This window comes from Arachis duranensis, chromosome 9 (genome assembly GCF_000817695.3).
Source record: "Arachis duranensis cultivar V14167 chromosome 9, aradu.V14167.gnm2.J7QH, whole genome shotgun sequence".
Taxonomy (NCBI): Eukaryota; Viridiplantae; Streptophyta; class Magnoliopsida; order Fabales; family Fabaceae; genus Arachis; species Arachis duranensis.
The window spans coordinates 26,402,094-26,428,420 of NC_029780.3; the positions used below are offsets into that span (position 1 = coordinate 26,402,094).

At 38.8% G+C, this 26,327-nt stretch overlaps 1 pseudogene; it reads left to right on the plus strand.

Annotated features, from left to right (window-relative positions):
• Positions 1-26,327, plus strand: part of LOC107465240 (pentatricopeptide repeat-containing protein At3g09040, mitochondrial-like) — a 50,509-nt pseudogene that overhangs the window by 16,250 nt on the left and 7,932 nt on the right.

A 26,327-nucleotide genomic window follows, 5' to 3' on the forward strand; every position in this document is an offset into this window, starting at 1 on the left:
TGCATATGATTAAAGTATTGAATGCAATAATATGTGCTCAACTATTATTTTACATATTTTCACTAAAATATACAACACCCAATTATTCAAACCAAATATTTTCAAACCCAACTTCCCCACACTTAAATCATGAGCACTTTTACTAGTCTAAGCTAACCAAGGATTCAAATTAAGGACATTATTGTTTTTCGCTTAGAGTTAGTAATGTGCTAAAGTAAAGAACAAATGGGTATATTAGGCTCAAATTGGTTTGCAAAGGATAATGAAAGGGGTAAGACCATATGGGTATGTAAGCTTAGTGAAACAAAGGCCTCAATCATATCAGTGCATGCATACATCAAACAATGGAAATATAAAATTAAGCAAGACAAAGATCACAATTTTAGAGAGAAAAACACACACCAAAAATAAAATATTGGTTGATAAAATGCAACCAATCAAATAGGCTCAAAATCTCACTGGTTTTGTGTGTTCGAGTTTTAAACTATGTTCCAAAATAAGATTTCTTCAAACAAGTTTTTCAAAAAGTTTTATTCAAATTAGTGAAATACTATAAAAGATTTCTTGAAAAAGAAAATATTACTTCAACCAAGTGGTAAAATATGCACAAAATAAAACAGACATATAATAAAACATGCAAATGCAACAATGAAAAACAAAAATTGGTGTTGAGAAGGGACTAACGAACCCGTGGAGATTGGTATCGACCTCCCCACACTTAAAGATTGCACCGTCCTCGGTGCATGCAAAGATGTGTAGGTGGCGGGGGTTGTGGTTCCTCAGCTAGTACTCTCTTGTTCCTTTCCTTGCCAATGGTATGGGAATAGCTTTCTCTTTACCTTTCTTGGTGGCCATCCTGAAAGGAAACGAGGAAAGATATTAGCATTCAAGGGTTATAGCAAGGAAAAGAATAGGAAATATGGTAATCAATGCACAGGTATGGATAATGATGTGAACACATGGTCATGACTACATGTGGCAAATCAACAATGGAAATATAGCAAGTGCATGTGAGGAAAATTGAATGCAAGGTGTTTATTGGCATGCCGGCAAAGGGCATGAGTAGCATAGGTCAAGCATTCAATGTCTAAATTAGATTACCAAGTCTCTCAAATTAATAATATGTTTGTAAAAACAATTATATTTAAATAATAAAGTAGAGAAGGGGTTATATGAAAAGCAGGCATTTAAAGTAGTAGATTTAAAAGAAATCTAAAAATAGTGCAAAATGCCATATGGGCATTTTCACAAACACAAAGCATGCATAGTAAATAAGGTATGGAAAATATTAATTTAGAACATGCAAGCACCCTTATAATAATATATAATTTGTTTAAATAAATCCCAAATAATCCATAAGCAAAATATGGGAAATAATGACCCAAATAAATTTCCAACACCAATTAAAAGAAAAAAAGAAAGAAAAAGAAAGGAAGGAAGGAAGAAATAAGAAGGGGAAGAAAAGATTTAGATTTTGGGAAGAAAAGAGAAGATATTTTGGCTGATCTGGATAAGCTGTGCGGCGCAGGCGACGCGAACGCGTGAGTGACGTGTTCGCGCGGTTGGCGCTATTGTCAAGTGACGCGGCCGCGTGGGGCACACGGTCGCGTGAGTGAATTCGTGCTACTAGCGCGAGGGTAGTCGCGCGCTCGCGCAACTTTCTGTTTGAAACTCATTTTGCCAATATTTTGGGTAACGCGGCCGCGTGGGTGACACGATCGCGTGATAGGCCATATTATGGGGATTGACGCGGACGCGTGGGGCACGCGTTCTCGTGGCAGGGCTTGTGCTACTAGCACGAGTCCAGCCCAATTCTAGCGCAACTTTCGGCCATACACCCTTTTTACGTCGAATTTGTGGCACGCGTTCGCGTGGGTGACGCGAACGCGTGGGAGGCATTTTTCCCACATGACGCGGACGCGTCAGCGACGCGGTCACGTGGATCAATTTTTGCCGAAGGCACGCCTCTAGCCACGCTCTCGCATGACTCTCTATTCAATTTGTTTTCTTTCCAACGCACCTATGACGCGGATGCGTCGGCGACGCTGTCGCGTCGGGTGCGATATTTTTTTTATGCAGTATGCAGAAATGCAAAATGCAATGAATGTCATGCAAAAATTTCAGGTTCAATAAAAATTCAAAAACAGACTAAAAGTAAAACTAAAAAGAGAACGATCATACCATGGTGGGTTGTCTCCCACCTAGCACTTTTAGTTAAAGTCCTTAAGTTGGACATTTGGTGAGCTCCCTATTATGGTGGCTTGTGCTTGAATTCATCCAGGAATCTCCATCAATGTTTGCAAATCCAATATCCTCCGGGATCCCAAATCTTGTTTCTACACCCGTCTTCAAGTTGATTATCATGATTCCATCTGGGTGGTTCAGCTTTAGAATTGTCACTGAAGCGTCCAAACAACTTCCTAGACCCATTCAATTGAGCTTTACACCAACTTTTGCATTTAAATTTTGAGCTTCCAACCATAATGAACCTTGCAGGACAGATCTTACCACTGACCATCTTCTTCTTACTCTTAATGCCACAAAGAGCTCTAAGTTGACCATCCGTCTCCAGTAGCCCGTATTCAAGTTGAATTAAAAAGCTAAGGGATATGAATTTTACCCACTTGAATGTTGTGAAGGATGATGGCAACTTCGGGGGAGGTGTTTCTAATGAACGTGCAAGCTCCACTCCCTTGTGCTCCTCTTCGACATCTGCCACTTCTTTGTAATCTTCAATATCAACCTCTTCCTTTTGGTGAATTTTTTCCAATTTAATCTCTTCTTCATTGTTCACCAAGGGCATGGGATGTTGTGCTTCTTCTTCTTTAATTTCCATGTCAAGTCCAATGGGAGAGGATTCAAATGTAGAGAAGAATTCATTAATGATTGAATCCATCTCTTGATCGTCTCCTTCAAAGTCTTCAACTATGATATGCTTTGGAGGTTGTACACCCTCCTCAACATCAGCTTCAAACGTTTTTGAAGGATGCTCTATAACTTGACTTTCCCATGGAGGTTCAGCATCTCCTAAGTCTTCAACCACTGCCTCCTCTTCTTCTTCAATAATTCCGGCTTTCTCCACTTGTTCCAATACCAAATCGTGCTGCTCCCTATCCACCGGAGTGCCCAATTTCTCCTTCCTGCTATGTTCTTCCGTAGATTTCCCACATGAAGCCATGGGGGTTCTTTGAATGTCCGAACGTCGGAAAGGTAATCGATTTCTTGCTTGATCCAGGTATTTAAGTATGAAGTCGTATTCATCCTTGATGATTTCCTGTTCAACCATTTCTTCACCTTCAAGTACAAAATCCTCCTTGTTGTCTTCTTTCACTAGTTCTTCAATCACACTGTCAACTTCAAGGGTCTCTACTACCTTCACCTTTAGTGCCTCCTCTAGCTCCTTATGAAGTATGGATTCACGAAGATGATCCTCTCTCTCTTGTTCCATGTCAATAGTATCAGTGGGATCATGTTGCTCTTGGATTGATGGATGTTGGCGCTCTTCCATGGATGGTGGTGATGGGATGGGTGGATTATTATGTGGTTGAGATGGAAGTACAGTGGAGCTTGAGGGTTGAATATTGGGTGTAGAGGGTTGGCCCATGCGGGATATAAGTGCTTGAAGAGTAGAGGTGAGACTAGTGATAGAGGCAAGTTTGCTTTCTATGGAGGTTTGGGGTGGATAGGAGGGTTCATTTGTTGGGAGAAAAGGTTCATAACACGGAAGTGGTTCCTCTTGATAAGGATATGGAGATGGCGTATATTGAGGTGGTGGTTCTGGGTATGGTTCATATGGTGGTTGGTGTGGTGAATAAGGATTGGGGTCATATGGAGGTGAATGGTGGAAAGGGGCTTGAGAGTGTGGTGGTTCAAAGTTATGTTGTGAGGATGGTCTCTGAGCATACATTGGGGCTTGTTGGTAACTACTAGGCGATCCACCATATCTATCAGCTTGGTATGCATTGCAGGATGGTCTTTGTCTGTGATATCTAGGAGGGTGTTGTTGCCTAAAGGGTTGATCAGATCCTCTTGGCTCCATCCATCATTGATTGCTTTGACCTTGATGCATATTCCTGTTATAGCTTCCATTCCTTACAACAAAATTAGAACTGGACTCAAAGCGAGAGGGGTGAGAATTCATAGTAGTTATCAGAAATAAGGGGGAAAAGAAGAAGCAAATAAACAAGTAAAAGAAAGATATTTACAATAACCAATAATAAGGCACACGTTTGCAATACCCCAGCAACGACGCCATTTTGAAGAACTGAAGATTGATGGTTCAGAAGTTATAGTAAACTCTCGTTGTAAGTATAGTTACTAAACCAGGCAATCAACCTTTCTTACAAACGTTTTCGTTGTCACAAGTAATAAACCCTTTTTAAAATTGTTAACCGAGTATTCAAATCTCGGGTCGTCTTCTCAAGGAATCACAGGGAGGTTTATTCTTATTATTGGTTACGGGTTTTGTAAATTGGGTTTTGAAAGTGGGGAACAAGTAAATTAAAGGACAAATAAAATAAATGATTAACTATAAAACAAACTTTTGGAAAGATATGAAAATTCGGAAGTCCTATCCTAGTTACTCCTATAAGAATGGAAATTAATCCCACTTAGTTAACCTTTGTGTAAGCAAGGGAAAATCAAGTGAACCAATTGGTTGGATTTCCCAAGTTCTAGCCAAATCCTAAGAAAAAACTAGAGTTAGTGGAATTCCAGTTAATTAGCCGACATAACAATCAATCATGAATAGTTGATAACTCAAGAGCTTCCAGTTAATCAATTTAAAGCCAATAATATAAAAAGCTAAAATTAAAATCATAAATATCTGGAATACCTCAAATAACATTCATTCAAAGCAGTCAAATTTAACATGAAAAATATTCATAAGCCAATTGGGCAACATAAATCAAACATAAATAAAAGCATTAAAGTATCTCAAAGTAGAAGAGAAATATAAAGTAAAAGAAATATTGAACCTGTGATGAAGAAGAAATAAATCATAATTTCTAAAAATCCTAATCCTAAATCTTAAGAGAGAGGAGAGAGCCTCTCTCTCTCTAAAACTACATCTAAAATTCTGGAAAGTGAATTCTGAGTCTCCTCTTCATTCCTCCACTTTACAACCTTTAATCTGTGCTTTCTGGGCCGAAAACTGGGTCAAAAATAGCACAAAAATCGCTGGTTTCAAAGTTTGGTACGTACAGGTCGCGGGAAAGTGACGCGGAGGCGTCGTCCACGCGTTTGCGTGGAATAGGGTTCACAGATGCGACACGTCCGCGTGGAGCGCTCGTTCGCGTCGCCTACCTGTATGGCCACTATGGCAAATTATATATCAAATTGAAGCCCCGGATGTTAGCTTTCCAAATCAATTGAAATCGCATCATTTGGACCTCTGTAGCTTTAGTTATGAACATTTGAGTGCGAAGAAGTCAGGCTGGACAGCTTAGCAGTTTCTTCAACTTCTTGTATTCCTTCCACTTTTGCATGCTTTCTTTCCATCCTCTAAGCTATTCTTGCCCTGTAATCCTTGAAATCAATTAACACACATATCAAGGCATCGAATGATAATAAGAGAGGATTTAAATAAAAGAAAATAAAAGCCAAAGAAGCATGTTTTCAGTCATAGCACAAAATCAGGAAGGAAAATATAAAACATGCAAATCATATGAATAAGTGGGTAAAGAGTTGATAAAAACCACTCAATTGAGCACAAGATAAACCATGAAATAGTGGTTTATCAGTGACACACTTGTAATCACATATGGTCCCCTCCACCGAAATTTTAATTTCCCAGGAACAATCTGAGCCTAGAGTTAAATAGCAGAACCTTCTGTCCTGGCTCAAAGACTCTGGATGACAGCTTCTTGTCATGCCACCTTTTTGCTTTCTCCTTATAAATTTTTGCATTTTCGAAAGTATTGAGTCTGAATTCCTCTAGCTCATTCAACTGGAGAAATATTTTCTCTCTAGCTAACTTGGCATCAAGGTTTAGGAATCTGGTTGCCCAGTAGGCCTTTTGTTCCAGTTTCACTGGCAGGTGACAGGCTTTTCCATACAAAAGCTGGTATGGAGAGGTCCCTATAGGAGTTTTGAATGCAGTTCTGTATGCCCACAGAGCATCATCCAGACTCCTTGCCCAATCCTTTCTACGGGTATTTACAGTCCGTCCCAGGATTTGTTTTAGTTCTCTATTTGAGACTTCAGCCTACCCATTTATCTGTGGATGATATAGAGTTGCCACTTTGTGGTTAATTTCATATCGGATCAGAGCAGAGTCAAGCTATTTATTACAGAAATGAGTCCCTCCATCACTGATTAGTATTCTAGGGACACCAAATCTGCTGAAGATATGCTTCTGGAGGAACTTCAGCACTATCTTAGTATCATTAGTGGGTGTTGCAATTGCCTCCACCCATTTAGATACATAGTCTACTACTACCAGAATATAAGTGTTTGAGTATGATGGCGGGAAAGGCCCCATGAAGTTAATACCCCATACATCAAACAACTCAATTTCTAAGATCCCTTACTGAGGCATGGCATAACCGTGAGGCAGATTACCAGCTCTTTGGCAACTGTCACAGCTACGTACAAACTTTCAGGAGTCTCTATAGAGAGTAGGCCAGTAGAAACCACATTGGAAGACTCCTGTGGCTGTCCGCTCACTTCCGAAATATTCTCCATATTGTGATCCATGGCAATGGCATAGGATCTTCTGTGCCTCTTCTCTGGGCACACACCTACGGATTATTCCGTCTGCACATCTCTTAAAGATATATGGTTCATCCCACAAGTAGTACTTTGCATCAGTAACTAGTTTTTTGTTTGCTGCCTGCTGTACTCTTTGGGTATGAATCTTACCGCTTTGTAGTTTGCAATGTCTGCAAACCACGGTACTTCCTGAATGGCAAAGCGTTACTCGTCTGGGAAGATTTTAGAGATCTCAGTAGAGGGGAGGGACGCACCTTCTATTGGTTCTATTCGGGACATGTGATCTGCTACTTGGTTCTCTATCCCTTTTCTGTCTCTTATTTCTATATCAAACTCTTACAGAAGCAACACCCATCTTATGAGCCTGGGTTTTGAATTCTGCTGTATGAGTAGATATTTGAGAGCAGCATGGTCAGTGTATACAATCACTTTTGATCCTACTAAATAGGATTTAAACTTGTCAATGGCATAAACCACTACAAGTAGCTCTTTTTCTGTGGTTGTGTAATTCTTTTGTACGTCATTTAGAACACGGCTGGCATAGTAAATGACGTGCAGAAGCTTGTTATGCCTTTGTCCTAATACTACACCAATAGCATGGTCACTGGCATCACACATTAATTCGAATGGTAATGTCTAGTCTGGTGCAGAAATGACAGGTGCTGTGACCAACTTAGCCTTCAGAGTCTCAAAGGCCTGCATACACTATGTGTCAACGACAAATGGTGTATCAGCAGTTAGCAGATTACTCAGAGGTTTTGCGATTTTTGAAAAATTCTTTATAAACCTCCTGGAGAATCCTGCATGTCCCAGAAAGCTTCTGATTTCCTTAACATTGGTGGGTGGTGGTAATTTTTCAATTACCTCTACCTTAGCTTGATCCACCTCTATTCCTTTGTTCGAAATTTTATGCCCAAGGACAATTCCTTCAGTCACCATAAAGTGACATTTTTTCCAGTTTAAAACCAGGTTAGTCTCTTAGCACCTTTTCAGAACAAGTGCTAGATGATCAAGACAAGAGCTGAATGAGTCTCTAAATGCTGAAAAGTCATCCATGAAGACTTCTAGAAATTTTTCTACCATATCAGAGAAAATAGAGAGCATGCATCTCTGAAAGGTTGCAGGTGCATTGCACAGACCAAATGGCATCCTTCTCTACGCAAATACACCAGATGGACATGTGAATGCTATTTTCTCTTGATCCTGAGGATCTACTTCAATTTGGTTATAGCTTGAATAACCATTCAAAAAGCAGTAATAGTCATGTCCTACTAGTCTTTCTAGCATCTGGTCTATGAATGGTAAAGGAAAATGATCCTTTCTGGTGGCTGTATTGAGCCTTCTGTAGTCAATATACATAGCCACCCTGTAACTGTTCTTGTAGGAACCACTTCATTTTTTTCATTATGAATCACTGTCATACCTTCCTTCTTTGGGACAACTTGGACAGGGCTCACCCAGGGGCTATCGAAATAGGATAAATAATCTCAGCCTCTAGTAATTTAGTGATCTCTTTCTGCACCACTTCCTTCATGGCCGAATTTAGCCGCCTCTATGGTTGAACCACTGGCTTAGCATCATCCTCCAATAAGATCTTGTGCATGCATCTGGCTGGGCTAATGCCCTTAAGATCATTTATGGACCACCCAAGAGCTGTCTTGTGTGTCTTTAGCACATGAAGTAGTGCTTTCTCTTCCTGTGGTTCTAAAGGAGAGCTTATGATCACAGGAAAAGTTACATCCTCTCCCAGAAATGCATATTTCAGGGATGGTGGTAGTGGTTTGAGCTCGGGTTTAGGAGGCTTATCCTCTTCCTGAGGAGTTTTCAGGGGTTCTTCTGTTTTCTCTGGTTCTTCCAAATCAGGCTGAACATCTTTAAAGATGTCCTCTAGCTCTGATTTGAGACTCTCAGTCATATTGACTTCTTCCACCAGGGAGTCAATAATATCAACTCTCATGCAGTCTTTTGATGTGTCTGGATGCTGCATAGCTTTGACAACATTCAACTTAAACTCATCCTCATTGACTCTCAGGGTCACCTCCCCTTTTTGGACATCAATGAAGGTTCGTCTAGTTGCTAGGAAAGGTCTTCCTAGAATGAGAGTTGCACTCTTGTGCTCCTCCATTTTCAGCACTACAAAGTCAATGGAAAAGGCAAATGGCCAAACCTTGATAATCATGTCCTCAATTACGCCTGATAGATATTTAATGGAGCCATCAGCAAGTTGGAGGCATATTCGGGTTGGTTTGACTTCTTCAGCCAAGCCAAGCTTTCTGATAGTGGATGCAGGTATTAGGTTGATACTTGCCCCAAGATCACATAGAGCTATCTTGGTACAAGTACCCTCTAATGTGCATGGTATCATAAAGCTTCCAGGATCTTTAAGCTTCTCTGGTAAGCTTTTCAGAATGACTGCACTACATTCTTCAGTGAGGAAAACTTTTTCAGTTTCTCTCCAATCCTTCTTATGACTTAAGATCTCTTTCATGAACTTAGCATAAGAGGGTATTTGCTTAAGTACCTCTGTAAACGAGATCTTTATTTCAAGAGTCCTGAGATAGTCTGCAAAGCGGGCAAATTGCTTATCCTTTTCCGCTTGGCGGAGTTTTTGAGGATAAGGCATCTTGGCTTTATATTCCTCAACCTTAGATGCTGCAGGTTTATTTCCTACAGAGGTGGTTGGAGAAGCCTTCTTAGGAGGGTTACTATCAGCACTTACAGGTGTCTGATCTCACATTGGCATTTGAACGCCAAGATCAGGGGTTGGATGGACGTTTAACACCAATTTTCCACCCTTTTTCTGGCGTTTGAATGCCAGAATTATTCCTCTCTGGGCTCTTACTGTCCTCAGAGGGATTTTGGGCAGCGGTTTGCTCATCCTCTATCAGTTGTTCCTTCCTTGACTTTTTGCTGCTTTGAGTTGAGGTATTTAATGTCTTCCCACTCCTTAAATGAATAGCTTAGCACTCTTTTGTTATTTGTTTGGATAACTGTTGTTTTGTCTGATTCAATTATTTTTCCATATTCTGGTTAGCATCTTTGGTTTCTTGTAGCATCTCTTTGAATTCTGCTAGCTATTTTTGTTAGAAAACATAATTGCTGATTGAGTTCAGCAACTTGTTTTGGAGGACCAAGTTCAGTGGATACTGCCTTAGCTTCTTCTTTCATGGAGGACTCATTGCTTAAGTACAGATGCTGATTTCTAGCAATTGTATCAATGAGCTCTTGAGTCTCTTCAATTGTCTTTCTCATGTGTATAGATCTACCAGCTGAGTAGTCTAGAAATATTTGGGCTTTTTCTGTAAGCCCGTAATAGAATATGTCTAACTGCACCCATTCTGAAAACATTTCAGATGGGCACTTCCTTAGCATCTCTCTGTACCTCTCTCAGGCATCATAAAAAGATTCATCATCCTCTTGTTTAAAGCCTTGGATGTCCAGTCTTAGCTTTGTCATCCTTTTTGGAGGGAAATATTGATTCAGGAATTTGTTTGTCAACTGTTTCTATGTTCTTATGCTGGCTTTGGGTTGGTTATTTAACCACCTCTTAGCTTGGTCTTTTACAGCAAATAGAAACAGTAATAATATGTAGACATCCTGATCCACTTCCTTATCACGTACTGTATCAGCAATTTGTAAAAACTATGCCAGAAACTCAGTAGGTTCTTCCAGTGGAAGACCAGAATACTGGCAATTTTACTGCACCATGATAATGAGCTAAGGATTTAGCTTAAAAGTGTTAGCCCTTATAGGGGGTATACAAATATTACTCCCATATGAAGCAGTAGTGGGGTTAGCATACGACCCCATAGTCCTTCTGGACTGTTCATTTTCACTTAGGTCCATGATGGAGAAAGGGAGATGATGTGGATTGGAGATAGAAATATTATATTTATTATTTAATTTTTTTAGAAAACCTAAAATAAAAGAAGATAAAATAAAATAAATGAAAGATTTTGGGTGAGGATTTTCGAAAAATGAAGAGAGAGAAAGTGGTTAGGAAGTTTTAAAAAAGATACGATCTTAAAATTTTAAAGATTGAAACTTTCTTAACAAGAAAATACCAAACTTAAAATTTTTCAATCAATTTAGTGAACCAAGACAAGAGATTCGAAAATTGTATGTAAGAAAAAGAAAAAGATTTTGAAAAATTTTATGAAGGATTTTCGAAAAAAATAAAAAGAGAAAATTGAAAAAGAGTTTGTTTTGAAAAAGGTTTAAGAAGATAATTTTAAAAATTGAAATTTTGACTTGACTAACAAGAAACTACCAAATTTTAAAAATTTTGACTAAATCAACTCAAGGAATTCGAAAATTATGAGTGAATAAAGGAAAAGATATTTTTTATTTTTTTGAATTTAATGAGGAAAGAGAAAAATAATAAAAAGACAGAAGACTTAAAATTTTTTAGATCTAATGCTGCTTATTTTCGAAAATTTGAAGGGAAAACACCAAGGAACACCAAACTTAAAAATTTTAAGATCAAAACACAAAAAAAACTCAAGAATACTTTGAAGACTCACAAGAACAACAAGAACATAAAAAGAACACCAAGAACACTTTTTGAAAACTTTTTAAGGTAATAACAACACAAGAAACACCAAACTTAAAAATTTTTATACTATAGGCACTAATAATTCGAAAATACACAGGAAAAACAAGGAAAGACACCAAACAAGAATATTCAAAGATCAAACAAGGAAAATAAACAAGAACAACTCGAAAAATTGAAAGAAAATAACCACATGCAATTGACACCAAACTTAAAACATGAAACTAAACTCAAAGAAAATTAAAGATTAATAAAGAAAAATGATATTTTTGAAATTTTTTTTGAAAAGAAAATAAAAGACTCTAAACCAAAAAGACAAATTTTTCCTAATCTAAGTAACAAGATGAACCGTCAGTTGTCCAAACTCGAACAATCCCTGGTAACGGCGCCAAAAACTTGGTGCACGGAATTTGGATTCACACTTTTCACAACTCCGGTGCCACTAACCAGCAAGTGCACTGGGTCGTCCAAGTAATACCTTGCGTGAGTAAGGGTTGATCCCACAGAGATTGTCTGCTTGAAGCAATCTATGGTTATCTTGTAAACCTTAGTCAGGAGATTAATAATGAAAAGAGTTTTGTTTGTAAAAAGTAAAAGAACATGAAATGAATAATACTTGTTATGCAGTAATGGAGAACAGGTTGAGGTTTTGGAGATGCTCTGTCTTCTGAATCCCTGGTTTCCTACTGTTGTTTTCTTCACGCACGCAAGGCTCCTTCCATGGCAAGCTGTATGTTGGTGGATCACCGTTGTCAATGGCTACCATCCGTCCTCTCAGTGAAAATGGTCCAACTACGGGTTTCGTAGGGCTAATCACCTATTGGTTCTCACTCGTGCTGGAATAGGATCCATTGATCCTTTTGCACACTGTCACTGCGCCCAACATTTGTGAGTTTGAAGCTCGTAACAGTCACCCCTTCCCAGATCCTACACAGAATACCACACACATGGTTTAGACTTTTCGGATCTCAAGAGTGCTGCCAATTGATTCTAGCTTATACCACGAAGACTCTGGTTTCACGGATTTGAACACTCTGTTGTCAAGAGAGGCAATCAAACTCGTGAACCAGGAACCCAAGAGATACACACTCAATCTAAGGTAGAACGAAAGTGGTTGTCAGTCACGCGTTCATCAGTTGAGAATGGTGATGAGTGTCACAGATCATCACATTCATCATGTTGAAGTGCGAATGAATATCTTAGAATAGAAACAAGCGTGATTGAATATAAAACAGAAATAATTGCATTAATCCATCGAGACTCATGGGGTTTAGAGACTCATGCCGTAGAAGATACAAATTCATATGTAAAATGTCATGAGGTACCAAATAAATCTCTAAAAGTAGTTTTTATACTCAACTAGTAATCTAGGTTTACAAAAAATGAGTAAACTAAGATAGATAGTGCAGAAATCCACTTTCGGGGCCCACTTGGTATGTGTTTGGGCTGAGCATTGAAGCTTTCACGTGCATATGCTATTCCTAGAGTTAAACGTCAGCTTTGGTGCCAATTTGGGCATTTAACTCCAACTTTTATGCCAGTTCTGGCGTTTAATGCCAGAAAAGGGTAAAAAGCTGGCATTTAAACGCCAGTTTGTGCTATCAAATCTCGGACAAAGTATAGACTATTATGCATTTCTGGAAAGCCCAAGATGTCTACTTTCCAACGCAATTGAGATCACACCAATTGGGTTTCTATAGCTCCATAAAATCTATTTCGTGTGTAGGAGGGTCAGAATCCAACAGCATCTGCAGTCCTTTTTCAGCCTCTGAATAAGATTTTTGCTCAGGTCCCTCAATTTCAGAAAGAAAATACCTGAAATCACAGAAAAATACACAAACTCATAGTTAAGTCCAAAAATGTGATTTTTGCATAAAAACTAATAAAAATATACTAAAAAGTAACTAACGCATACTAAAAACTACATGAAAATACCACCGTAAAGCATATAAAATATCCACTCATTAGACATGTATTATAAACGCTGGTTCATTAAAGATGCATGAAAAATCTATTCTAGCATGCCTTAATGGAGTGTGGTATCCATGAATGCTCTGATTTCAAGATATACTCTAAAAAATATAAAAGAAACTATTAATCTTCTTAGTGATATGCTGACATTGGGGCTCAAGACATCTGAAATTACATTTGCAAGCCTAATAGATGCTTGAAAGGGTTCTCAGGTAATTCCAAGGTTGCAGATCCACCATGCTATAGTTAAGAGGGGTCTTTTATGAGGTCGTGAGTTCTTAGGTACCTCTTTGTTGGGTATGTATATGGACTCACAAAGGATTGCAAATGCCAACTTACTTTTCTCAGAGTTTTTGAACCTTAAAATCATTGTTATGTGGACTGCTTTAATTTCTGACTACATAATTTGTGACTCACACTGATTTATTTGTTTTCTCACTACATGTACATTGGTGATTTAATATAATTAGGAGCCATATCTTATATATATTATAATTGAAGATGTGTCCTTCTATTTTATTCTTCTCTAATGTCTCATATTAAATCTTAAGAATAGGTACATCCAAGTTATGGAATAAATAATATAGCGAGGGAGTATGGGGCATACCAAATTTTGTGAACAAGGCCCCTACATGCTTATATTTATGCATGCAGAGTTTGTGACAAAGAGGAAGTGGAATCACTAGACAAAACTATTATAAATACTACCTAAGCATGGTAATGACTCAAAATTGAAAATATTATAGAGTACTTATAATAGGGTTACATTATCTAATAATTGCATTTGGAAATTGGAATAATCATTATGCCCTTTTTTGGAGTATTTTTGTGTTTTTATTTTAAGTGGGACTTAGAAAGACTGAATATGAATAAATTTTATAAATTTTTTTATAGTTTTTAGTCTAATTGCATTTGAAGTAACTTCCTTCTTCCAGTTCTTTGACCTTTAGGTTTGAAGTTATTAATTGTAATTAAAGCTTAAATTGTCTGGTGGAACTTTGAAGCTATTAGATGCACATTTCCAACATGTTTTTTAAAGCCTAAATTATTGTTCTAATTGCATTGGCGCCTATAAAACAGGGGATTAACTTTACTTCTATTGTAATTATTTTAGTACCATCCTTTTTTTATACTACTTAAAAAGATATTACTGAAATATAAGTGTCAGCGTCCTTAAAATTGTTGTCATTACCTAACCTATTGATTTGAAATAGTTACAAAGTTTATCTTTCCATGTTATTATTTTAGTCCTTAAGGAAGATTATAAAATTTGTCTTTTGCGTTATGATTTAAGTCTTTTAAAATAATAAAATTAACATATAGTGAATTAGTGACACAATATTTTATATGGACTAAAATTTGATTAGCCGCTAATTGTTTTCTTTAAATAGGGTCCTTACCCAATTTCTTTCTTTCATTTTCACAGCACGCAATACGCATCTATGCAATAGAAGCATTAACAAGGTACTTTTTGTTTGTTTGTCGATGCGTCTTGCAGTTGCACCTCAAGCCCAAGATTTCTTATTCTTAAGACCTTATTCACTAACCATTCAGCACTGCCCTTCCCCTTCTCCTCCTTCAATCTCACAAGTCTACGACGACCTTCTCTGCATTTGTTTCTGCTTACAATAAACTAAAACTAATCCCCATCACCATCACGACTATCATGTGTTCGACAATATTCCCAACCACAGCGACGGGAAAATGGCCAAAGTTGTTCATGCACACTACATTTCCTCTGATGGCTTCCTCGCAGGTGCTACCATCGATCTCTACACCACTGCCAGCAATGTCCCTGTCGCTAAGAGGCTCTTCCACCAGCTCCATCCCCGTCAGAGACATTTATTCGCTTATAATTCTATCATTTTCATGTACTCAAGGCATGGGTTATTCCAAAATACACTCTGTTGTTTCATTTCTATGATGCGTTTTGGACAGTTGCCTGACCAATTCACGCTCGCTATAGCTCTCTCTATTTGTTCAAAGCTCAGGAATGTTGAATTCGGCACGCTGCTTCACTCCTGCATGATCAAGGCAGGTTTTGTGTCCAATCCGTTCTGCCAGGGTGCTTTTATCGATCTCTATGCCAAATGCAGCTTTTTCTGCCATGCTAGTGCCAAATTTGACACCGCATTCCTCCTGGACACTGTTTCTTGGATGGCTTCTATTTTGGGATATGTTTGAGCTGGACTGCCGCAGGACGCTATCCAGGTATTTGACATAATGCAGCTAGCTTGCTGCTCTCCTAACCAGGTTATTTTTGTCACTGTTCTCAATGCTCTTGTGAATTTGGTTAAGCTGGATGTTGCTTGTAAATTGTTCCAAGACATGCACACTAGCAACTTTGTGGCATGGAATACGATGATCTCTGGTCATGATAAGAGGAGCCATCATAAAGAGGCCCTTGAGTTTTTTCTCAAAATTAGGAAGTGTGGTATAAAGTCCTCAAGGTCCATGATGACTGCGCATCATGTCATGTTTTTCTATGCTTTTTCATATCAAAATTATTTCATAATGCCCAATTATTGAGTATTTTTTGTGTTTAAGTTGTATATTGTTTTGATCTTTTGATTTGATGGATTTTGTAGAAAATGGTGGAAAAAGAAGCAAAAAGTACAAAATAAGCTCAAAAGAAGAGAAGAAGAAGTTTTGGGCGTGCCACTTGGTGCCTGGGCGTGGCACGCCAAGCTTAAGTTCTAGAGGAGTGCTTTTGATCCAGCACTATGGGCGTGGCACGCCAGGCCAATGAAACAGAGAAGAGTTACTTAACACAACACAATGGGCGTGCCACTTGGAGCTCTAGACGTGGCACGCCAAGCTTGGGAAGCCAAGATCTCAAAGAGGGTATGTCACTTGGTATTTTGGGCATGACACGTCAAGCTTAAGTTCCAGATGAGCAATTTTGAGCCCCACTATGGCGTGGCACGCCGTGGCATATGCCAACCTGACCTTCTCCATTTCAAATAAAGATATCTTAAGCTACACAACACCAAATGAAGTGATTCTAGTGCCATTAGAAAGTAGACATCTAGAGCTTTTCAACCATATATAACAATTTATCATGGACACTGGAATTGAGGAAGATATTGACCCCGAAATCACTAGGAGAAAAATACGTCCCTGCAGAGTTACCAGCCTGACCTCTTCATCTTAAAAGGAGCATAACTTGAGTTGTACAGGTTCCAATGATGTGATATTGGTGGCGTTGGAAAGCTGACATCAATAGATTTCCAACGATATATAATACTATATGGTGGATATGAAATATGAAGGTGAAAAAAGCCATTATTTCAGCATTGCAAAACCTGGGCGTGGCACGCCAACTCGAGGGTGTGGCATGCCAATCCCTTTCCTAAAATGGGCATGGCACGCCATTTCTAATGGCCAGAGAGGAAGATTTATTGCATCATTGAAGGCGTGGCATGCCAAGAATGGGCATGGCGCACCAGTTTCACAACACAAGGGGCGTGGCACGCCGAGAATGGGCGTGGCACGCCGGGGTATTTGGCAGACTGACCTCTTCACCTTCAAATGGGCATAACTTGAGCTACAGAGATCCAAATGCGTTGATTCTAGTGGCGTTAGAAATATGACATTCAGGGATTTCTAATAATATATAATATTTGATAGTGGACATTCAATTTGAGGCCCAAACAACTCCATACTTTCAACGTTACAAAGTGAGTCACAATCCAAAGAGCAAATTCTATTGTGCGTGGCACTTGAACCCACATGCCAACTTTTTTCTGCAGCCCCAACCTTCAACCAAGCACACTCCAACTCTAATTCAAGCCACAATTATCAACCAATCAAGGCCACAAGAAGCATCTAGAATTATTCATTTTTATATCATTGTAATTTGCTTTCAATTTCATTTAAGTTTGTAATTTAGGAGAGCCTATATAAAGGCCTTAGTTTCATAGAATCAGGGGATGACCAATAATTCTGCTAGAGAGGGGACTTTGGACTCCCTCTTCTCACCTACACTTCTCTCCTCTTCCACTTTCTTACTTGTAAATATTTTAGTTATGAATCACTGACTCTTTCCATTGGGAAAGAGAGCTCTTTTGTTTTTCAATGGATTAAGTTGTTTTTATTCTTCTTCTTCTCTTCATCTCTCTTTGATTTACTAGAAGGAATTTCATTCTTCATGTTAGCATTCAATTAACTTGGGAAAGAAATTGAATGTATTTGGGTTTTATGTGAATCTTGGAAGACGAATCATAAAACCATGCTTGAAATTCTTTCTCACACTTGAGTAGATTTGGGTTTTGGGTTGGATATTGTGACATTTAATCTACCCAATACTTGGATTTATGAAGATGTGTGGTATAATCAAGGACCAAGCTTCATCTCTTCTCACGAGTAACTAGACCAAGGAATTGGCTATTGATTAAGATTGGGGAGATTGAGTTACCAAGGAGCTGGGACTCAATCACTCATGATTGCCAAAAGGTCAATAAGTTGCATGATTAAAGATGAGATGAAATCAATTAATCCGAAGAATACAATATCTCTTGATCCCAATGTTTATTTTATCTTTAGTTCTTATATTTACTTTATGGTCATTTATTTTCCAGCACTTTACTTTTTTGTACTTTACATTTATGCCATTTACTTTCTTGCACTTTATTGCTTTCCTTTACTTTTATGTCATTTACATTTCTTGTTGATTATCTCTCCTTAATGTTTGTCTAACTAGAATAATCAACTAACTATTACTTGCTTAATCTGTTAATCTCTGTGGGAATCGACCTCACTCATAGTGAGTTATTACTTGATGATAATTTGGTGCACTTGCCAAAGAACGGATTCATAATATGGGTAGTGAATTCCGGTCATCAAGTTTTATGGCACCGTTGTCGGGGATTAATTGTGATTAACAAACTACCGGTTGATTGATTTACTGGATTAGACATTTTTCTTTTGTCTTTGATTTCTTTTGTTTCTTTATTTTCTTGTGCTAACTAACTGTTTGTGATATTGCCTCACTAAAAATCCCTCATTTGTGACAAGGGAGATTCCAATTTCTTTTGGTGATTGTGTTAGTTACAGAGAATTTACAAGAAAGTATGGAGTATCCATCATATTTTGGTCAATCAACTTTCATGGAAAACTTTCTACCACCACAAAATGATTCATGTTATTATGCTAATGGTGGGTGGGAGTATCAAGAACATGAAATGGGGTGCTTCCCAGGCCACAAAATGGTCCATATTTTGATGAGTGTAATCACTACTCATGTTGTGGCTGGGAAGATCAAAATCAAAGAGATTTCACTTATTCATACCCCATTCATCAAGAGCCATCACCTCTTAATTATCCAACTTCACCTCCTAGTTTTACATATCCAAATTCTTCATCACTTGAGTATGCCTCAACACAAAATTCATTCCAAAACCCAAGCCAATCACCACAACCTACACAACCTTCCTTAGACACCCAAAGATTCTCAAAGATTGAAGCCCTCCTTGAAAGCCTTTGAGAGAATATAAAAATCATTAGAGAAATGGAAGAGAAGTGTACGGAATGTATAGAGGATTTCACCCAATGGTCTAGGATTTTTTTAAAAGAACACGAAATCTCTCTCAAGAACATTGGAATGCATTTAGACCAAATGATAGAAGAATTGGAAAAACAAGAAACATAGGCTACTAAAGGTGACAAATGAACATGCAAACTCAGTCCTAAAGGAAGCAATACAAAATCATGTAGAAGAAAGAGAGGAAGTCAATCAAGGGAGTCTACATTCCAATGAAACAAAGAGTTGCATAAAGGGTGAGTTCATTGAACCACCAGTTCAAGAAGCCCATGATGAAGAGGATACTCCCACCAGCACACAACAACTAAGGCTTGAAATCAAAGAAGTGAAGGCTATCAACAAAAGCACTAAAAAGAGGATGGTGACCAAGAAAAAAAAAGGACAATATCCAAGAAAAGGTCAACCAAAAGCAATCCCACCCCTACTCTAACAAGCAAGTCTACTCAAGCTAACAACAAAAGAAAGCTTACTAGGGAGAGGCACTCAAAACAAGGGCCATTGACTGGCCCCTCTTTCCTCTTGAGGTCATTCCTCTTAACCAATTGGAAGAAGAGGAAGAAAGCCATGATCAACATGTCAAACTAATGACATTAAAAGAACGCTTGTTGGGAGGCAACCCAACCGTAGGTAACATTTCCTTTCTTTGGTTTGTTTATTTTCAATAATTTGGCATATGATTGCATTCTAAGTTTGGTGTTACCATGCAATAATTTGATTTAGAATCTTCACTAAGTACTTGTATTATTCTAAAATGAAAGTGTCACACTAAGTTTGGTGTTACCACTTATGTTTCATGCAAAGTACCATGCAAGCACTACTTATTAATGCAATCACATTGTCTCTATTTTTACTTCTTGTGCCTTTATTCTATCCTTAGTTTGCTTGCTTAAACACATGCCTTACTTATAATTCATTGTTAAGACATTCATGACCCATCATAAACCCCATCACCACTATTTTATTTGTTGCTTGAGGACAAGAAATTATTCTAAGTTTGGTGTGGGAAGGGAAAGAATATGAGGCAAGTGACAACAGTGAAGATGAACTACAAGGTGGTAAAGCTCCTTTTCCTCTTATTTGTTTCCAGTATTTTAATTGCATGATTGTCTTCTATTTTCTTTGTATGCATGTGTGTTGTGAATAAGCATAGCTTGATTGCTGAATTGTAACATGTGCTATGACATTATGACTACCATCTTGAGTTTTGTGAGTTCTAAGTAATTAAGCATCATTAGCATAAACAAACAAGGTAATTAAAGAAGAAGTTAGCATGAGCTTATAAGTATTGGGAAGCTAGCATGACTAGTGTTGCTCAATTACATTTAAATTTGTTTAATTGAAGTTTTCATCTAGGACATTTTATGAAGCAAATGCAAATAAGGCAAGAAAAGAAAAGGGAAAGAATGAGAAAGCTGAAGGCTCTGAGTACCAATGACAATTCATTTGTCAAGTACTTGTGGTGTTTCTGTATTAAGCAAAAAGCTTGAAAACAAAACACTTAAGTCAAGGCTACGCTCAAGTGCAAAGCACTCCCTCAAAGCTCAAGGCTCTGAGCATCAATGATTATAAAGTAAAGAAAAGGAACAAATGAGTTAAAGGAGTCCTCTAATTAAATGCTTGTGGTGCTTATGTATCAAGCAGTAATACTTTAAAACAAAGCATTTAGAGTTGTAGCTTTCAACAAATGGTGCAAAGCACTCAAGAAGATAAGCTGAGAAAAGAATGAAAAGCTTGTTTCAAGGAAGGAACATAAAGAAAAAGATTTCATAAAATGAGCTAGATAGAAGCATCAATCATTTGAATCTCTTTTGTGATTGTAGCATACATAAGAAACTAGCCAACCATGAACATAAAAATCGCTATTCTTCTCACCTTCGTTTGTCAAACTTTATTGCATGATTCTTGTTTGCTTGAGGACAAGCAAAGTTTAAGTTTGGTGTTGTGATGACTGCGCATCATGTCATGTTTTTCTATGCTTTTTCATATCAAAATTTAATTCATAATGTCCAATTATTGAGTATTTATTGTGCTTAAGTTGTATATTGCTTTAATATTTTGATTTGATGAATTTTGTAGAAAATGGTAGAAAAAGAAGTAAAAAGCACAAAATAAGCTCAAAAAAAGAGAAGAAGAAGTTTTGGGCGAGCCACTTGGTGACTGGTGTAACACCCTACCATACAGAGTCTTATGCTTAAGTCATAATTCAGAGATGGCAAGGTATTACGACCTCTAAAATAAAAATTTAGTATGTATAGTAGTATGAATGATTGATTATAACTAGGAGCCTTTGTAGAAAAAGGGGTAAACAAAAATCGCAACTCGAAAACGCAACACTCCGATCGATAACGTAACAAACGAGGATAACCAACGCGAGATTATATATATACAAAGGAGTGTCAAGAACAGGAATATCAAGACTCAAAATCCGGCTGCGAAGATAACCGGTCCGAGCATAGCAATATATACAGAGATAAAAGTATCTAAGCAAAACATATAAACCAAAACATAGCCTCGAGAACAAAGGATCTTCGCAAATCTAGAAGTCTCCAGCATGCCTCAGCGGGAAACCTCACGTCCTGCATCTGAAAACCACAAAATCCGCATGGGTGAGAACCAGAGGTCCCCAGCATGGTAACAGCTTCCACATATATAATACATAATAATAGAGGAAAGTCGAAGGCAATCCTAGAACTTCCTCTAGATAATATCAAAGCTTATAAACAAGCTAAACCATAAAGGGCATCTGACTAAGGATACTTCAGTCTAACTAATACTTCCCTTTCCAATTCCTTCTCACCTCCCAACCACCAGCAGGAGTATAATGTAGCAAACACAGTTATATCAAACAAGAAATATACAAGTAGGAAAAATTAAGGCAGTTAGACAATTAGCAAGTAATATGCAGTCAAATAGGCAATCTCAAACAATTCATATAGTATGCATATGATGAATGCCTGTCCCTAGTGGCTGATGATATCATCTGTCGGTTATCGAGCCAACCCGACAAGTCCTGGTGGATTGTCCCTCTGTCGTGTCTCCCCAACTTGAGTCATGCTCATTATAACTTGATCATAATCATGATCCATATCCATCACCCTCACTGGTGAATATTTATCCATCACCATCACTGGTGAATATTTTTGGGGGTGAGCTCGTCCGGGAATTTCACAGTGCCCGGCCACCCTGACGACATAGGGTCAACAGAGCTTCAAGTCTCGACTTGGAGCACGTGGTGGCTAGCCACTGCTTTCTCCCAGGGAAACTCTCATCTCCGATAATAGAAGTGCAACATTCACAATTCATTTAACAGCATATATATGCATTTATACATAGCCATAATCATGGCTCCGCCGTAACACGGCAATAATCCAGCCATCCGGCTCACGGTTAATTCCATAACCAGCCACCCGGCTCACGGTTAAATCCATAACCAGCCATTTCATTAACAATCACAGCCTTTCGGCCCATGGCATAACAAGCACTTCCACCACCATCCTCCGCATCTCACATAATCATGCTCGATCCTCATTGATCATTCATTTTTCCCTTGCTTCACTCGCAAGTTACACATCCACTAGCTCCTTCTATCATAGCTAGGCATATCATAATGATTTAAGATATGAGTGGTGAGATCGGAGGCTTAGAAGTATGAGATTTGGCTTTTAAAACTCAAAATTCAACTTTGGGATGAAAACAGGGCCACGCGTACGCGTGGATGGCCTTAAAACTCATCGACGCGTAAGCGTCACGCACGCTAACGCGTGGATTGAAAAATAGCCAAACGACGCGCACGCATCAACGACGCGCACGCATCAACCACGCGTACGCGTGGGTACTCTCGTGCCCCAGGCACAAAGCTGGCACAGTTTTCACACAACTCTCTGGAAAATGGCTGGGCATTGGGTGCAGCACAATCGGCACGCCCGCGCACATCACACGCGCACGTGGATGGCATTTTCCTGGAAGAACGCCGCGTACGCGCCAAGTGCGCCTACGCGCGAGGGGTCATTCTGCTAAAAATTTTCTAAGTTAAAAGCTACAGAATTCACAGATTTAAACCCAATCTTCCAACAGACATAACTTCCTCATTTTAAATCATTTTTCACCCGTTCTTCGAACGGCATGGACATCTCGGATCCAATTTCATTTTTAAACAGATTTGGCACAAAACAGAGATATGTAGTCCAAGTTATGTCCCGTCAAAGTATGCCCAAAAACCATATTTTTCATAAAAACCACAAAGTGCCATTTTCAAACATAGCCATTTCCAACTCTTTTCAAAATCAATCAAAACATGCCATTTTCATCCCTTTTCTTTGAAATCAATCTAAATATATCAAATTCCACATCAAACCTCCTCAACTCACACATTGACACATTACCACAATATACAAAATCACTATCTCATCATTTTAACCCACTTCACCCAAGTGGCTCAAACTCAAACATATTGACATATCATATACTCTTCCTCATGCCAATTCTCAACCACACCAATTCCAATAAATCATCATTGTATACAATCAATATCATACTCACCATCAATATGGTTCAACCCACAATTCAACCATAACCAATCATCAAGCATATATCACAACATGCATATTTCTCATACATCATACCACCAAGGTATCATTAATCATCATCACATATATGACCACATCATATATCTCAATCATTCAATAACATCAACCATTCAATGCCTATCTTAGGGCCTCTAGCCTAAGTATTTCCTACCACATTACATATTAGATACGGGAAACCGAAACCATACCTTAGCCGATTTCCCAAGCTCAACCGAAGCACTTCCAAATCACTTATCCACAAGCTCTCAAGGCCTCAACACCTCCAAGAACAGATTTTTCACCACCAAATCCCTTTTTAAGCTTTTCAAAATCACCACTCAAGCTCCAATATTCACATATACACAACCTATGCCACAATCATCATACCCATACACAACATCTCAATACCCAAACATCATAGAACAACCAAATTATACTAGGGTTGAGAATCTTACCACACCCAAGGTCCAAGGAGACAAGATTAACCTTCTCCTTCAAGAGAGTTGGGTCCTATAACATCAAAGAGCCCAAAATCTCAACATTTTTGCTCATAAAACTCGAAAACAAGGCTGGAATTTTGAAGAACAAAACGTAACTTACTTCAAGATTAATTGTATGGGTTTTGTAGAGCTCTCCACGGTGAACGCGTGGCCGCAAACAGAGCGGCAATTGGAGCTCTAGATCAAAAGTTATGGTGGTTTGAAGATCAAGTGAGAGAAAGAACTTGAGAGAGTGTTCTTCCTCCCCTCTCTTCAATTTCAGTGTGTATTAGTGTTGTGTGAGGAGAGAGAGTACTGAAAACTAGGGTTTTGGTTTAGATATGTTGGGCCAAGGGCCCACTTTGGGTCCGATTGGCCCGGTTTGGCCCGTTCGGTCCAATCTTGGTCCGAATTCTATAAAATTGGTACCAAAATTCTCATCTCAATCTCCTCTATCACATTTAGCCACAAAAATCACATTTTGGGCTATCTAGAATAAATTTTCATTTATAGGCTAATTAGCCATTAATTAACCGGATTTTACATTCTACCCACCTAATTGGAAATTTTGCCCACAAAATTCAAATGCAAATACCTGAGAATAAATGCGGATAATCCGTTCGCATCTCCGACTCAAGTTCCCAAGTGTGTTCCTCAACACCGCCTCGACTCCAAGCCACTTTGACTAATGAAACCTCTTTTCCACACAACTGTTTGATACTATTATCATCAATTCTGACCGGAGCCACTGGAAGCGTCAAATCTTCCCTTAACTGAACCGACTCAGGTTCTAACACATGGCTAGCATCAGGAGTGTACTTCCGAAGCTGCGACACGTGAAACACGTCGTGCAGATTCAAAAGATGAGGTGGTAGAGCCATCCGATACGCCACCGGTCCAATCCTCTCTAGGATCTGAAATGGACCAATGTATCGAGGATTCAACTTCTTTGCCTTAATCGCCCTACCTACTCCTGTAGTCAGAGTAACCTTAAGGAAAACATAATCTCCTTCCTCAAATTCTAAGGGCTTTCGCCTCTAATCGGCGTAACTCTTTTGACGACTCTGCGCCGTAAGCATCCTATCACGGATTTTCTTGACTTGTTCAGTACTCTCAGCTATCATTTCCGGCCCCAACAAGCTTTTCTCTCCAGCTTCATACCAACATAGCGGAGATTGACATTTCCTCCCATACAAGGCCTCATACGGAGCCATTCCGATGCTCGCATGATAACTATTATTGTATACAAACTCCACTAATGGCATATACTAACTATTATTGTATACAAACTCCACTAATGGCATATACCGATCCCAACTCGCCGGTTGGTCCAAAACACAAGCTCTCAACATATCCTCTAGTGTTTGGATCGTCCTTTCAGATTGACCATCTGTTTGAGGATGGTAAGCCGTGCTCAAGCTTAATCGGGTTCCAAAAGCTTTCTGAAATGCACCCCAAAACCTTGGAGTGAAACGAGGATCTCTATCAGAGATTATAGTAGCAGGTACACCATGAAGTCTCACAATCTCCTTTATGTATAATCGTGCTAACTCCTCAAGGGTGTAAGTCATCCGAATGGGTAAAAAGTGAGCTGACTTCGTCAGTCGGTCCACAATCACCCAGATAGCATCAAAACCAGCCCTAGTCCTTGGCAATCCTGACACAAATTCCATTGCAATACTTTCCCACTTCCATTGCGGAATCTCTAAAGGTTGCAACATCCCGGAAGGTCTTTGATGTTCAATCTTTACCTTTTGACTAGTTAAGCATTTTGATACACATTCCGCCACATCATTCTTCATACCCAACCACCAGAACATTGCCTTTAAATCACGGTACATCTTAGTACTTCCCGGGTGAATGGAGAATCCACTTTTGTGTGCCTCCTTTAAAATATCTTGCCTCAAGGTGTCAACATCCGGCACAATAATCCTACCCTTGAATCTCCATAACCCATCTTTTTCTTCCGACACTCTCCATTGTTTTCCTTGCTCAATAGCCGGTAACACCTTCCATAACGCTTCATCATTTTGATGAGCCTTTAGGAGTTCGGACTTAAAGTCACTTGAGATTTCTAATCGGCTCAAACACAAAGTTCCGGATACTTCTTGAGCCCCAATTTTCAAACTCTTGAATCCCTTGAGCAACTTCTCCTCTTGAAGCATCATCCAAGCCGCATATAACGACTTCTGACTTAACGCATCCGCCACTACGTTCGCCTTTCCCGGATGGTAATGCAACTCAAAGTTGTAGTCCTTCAACAATTCCATCCACCTTCTCTGCCTCATATTAAGCTCTTTCTGGTCAAAGAGGTACTTCAAGCTCTTATGATCAGAGAAAACATGGAACTTAACCCCATAGAGGTAATGCCTCCACACCTTCAAGGCAAACACAACCACAGCGAGTTCCAAATCGTGCGTAGGGTAACTAACTTCATGAGGTCTCAACTGTCGTGAGGCATACGCCACCACATTATGATGCTGCATCAGCACGCACCCTAGACCCTT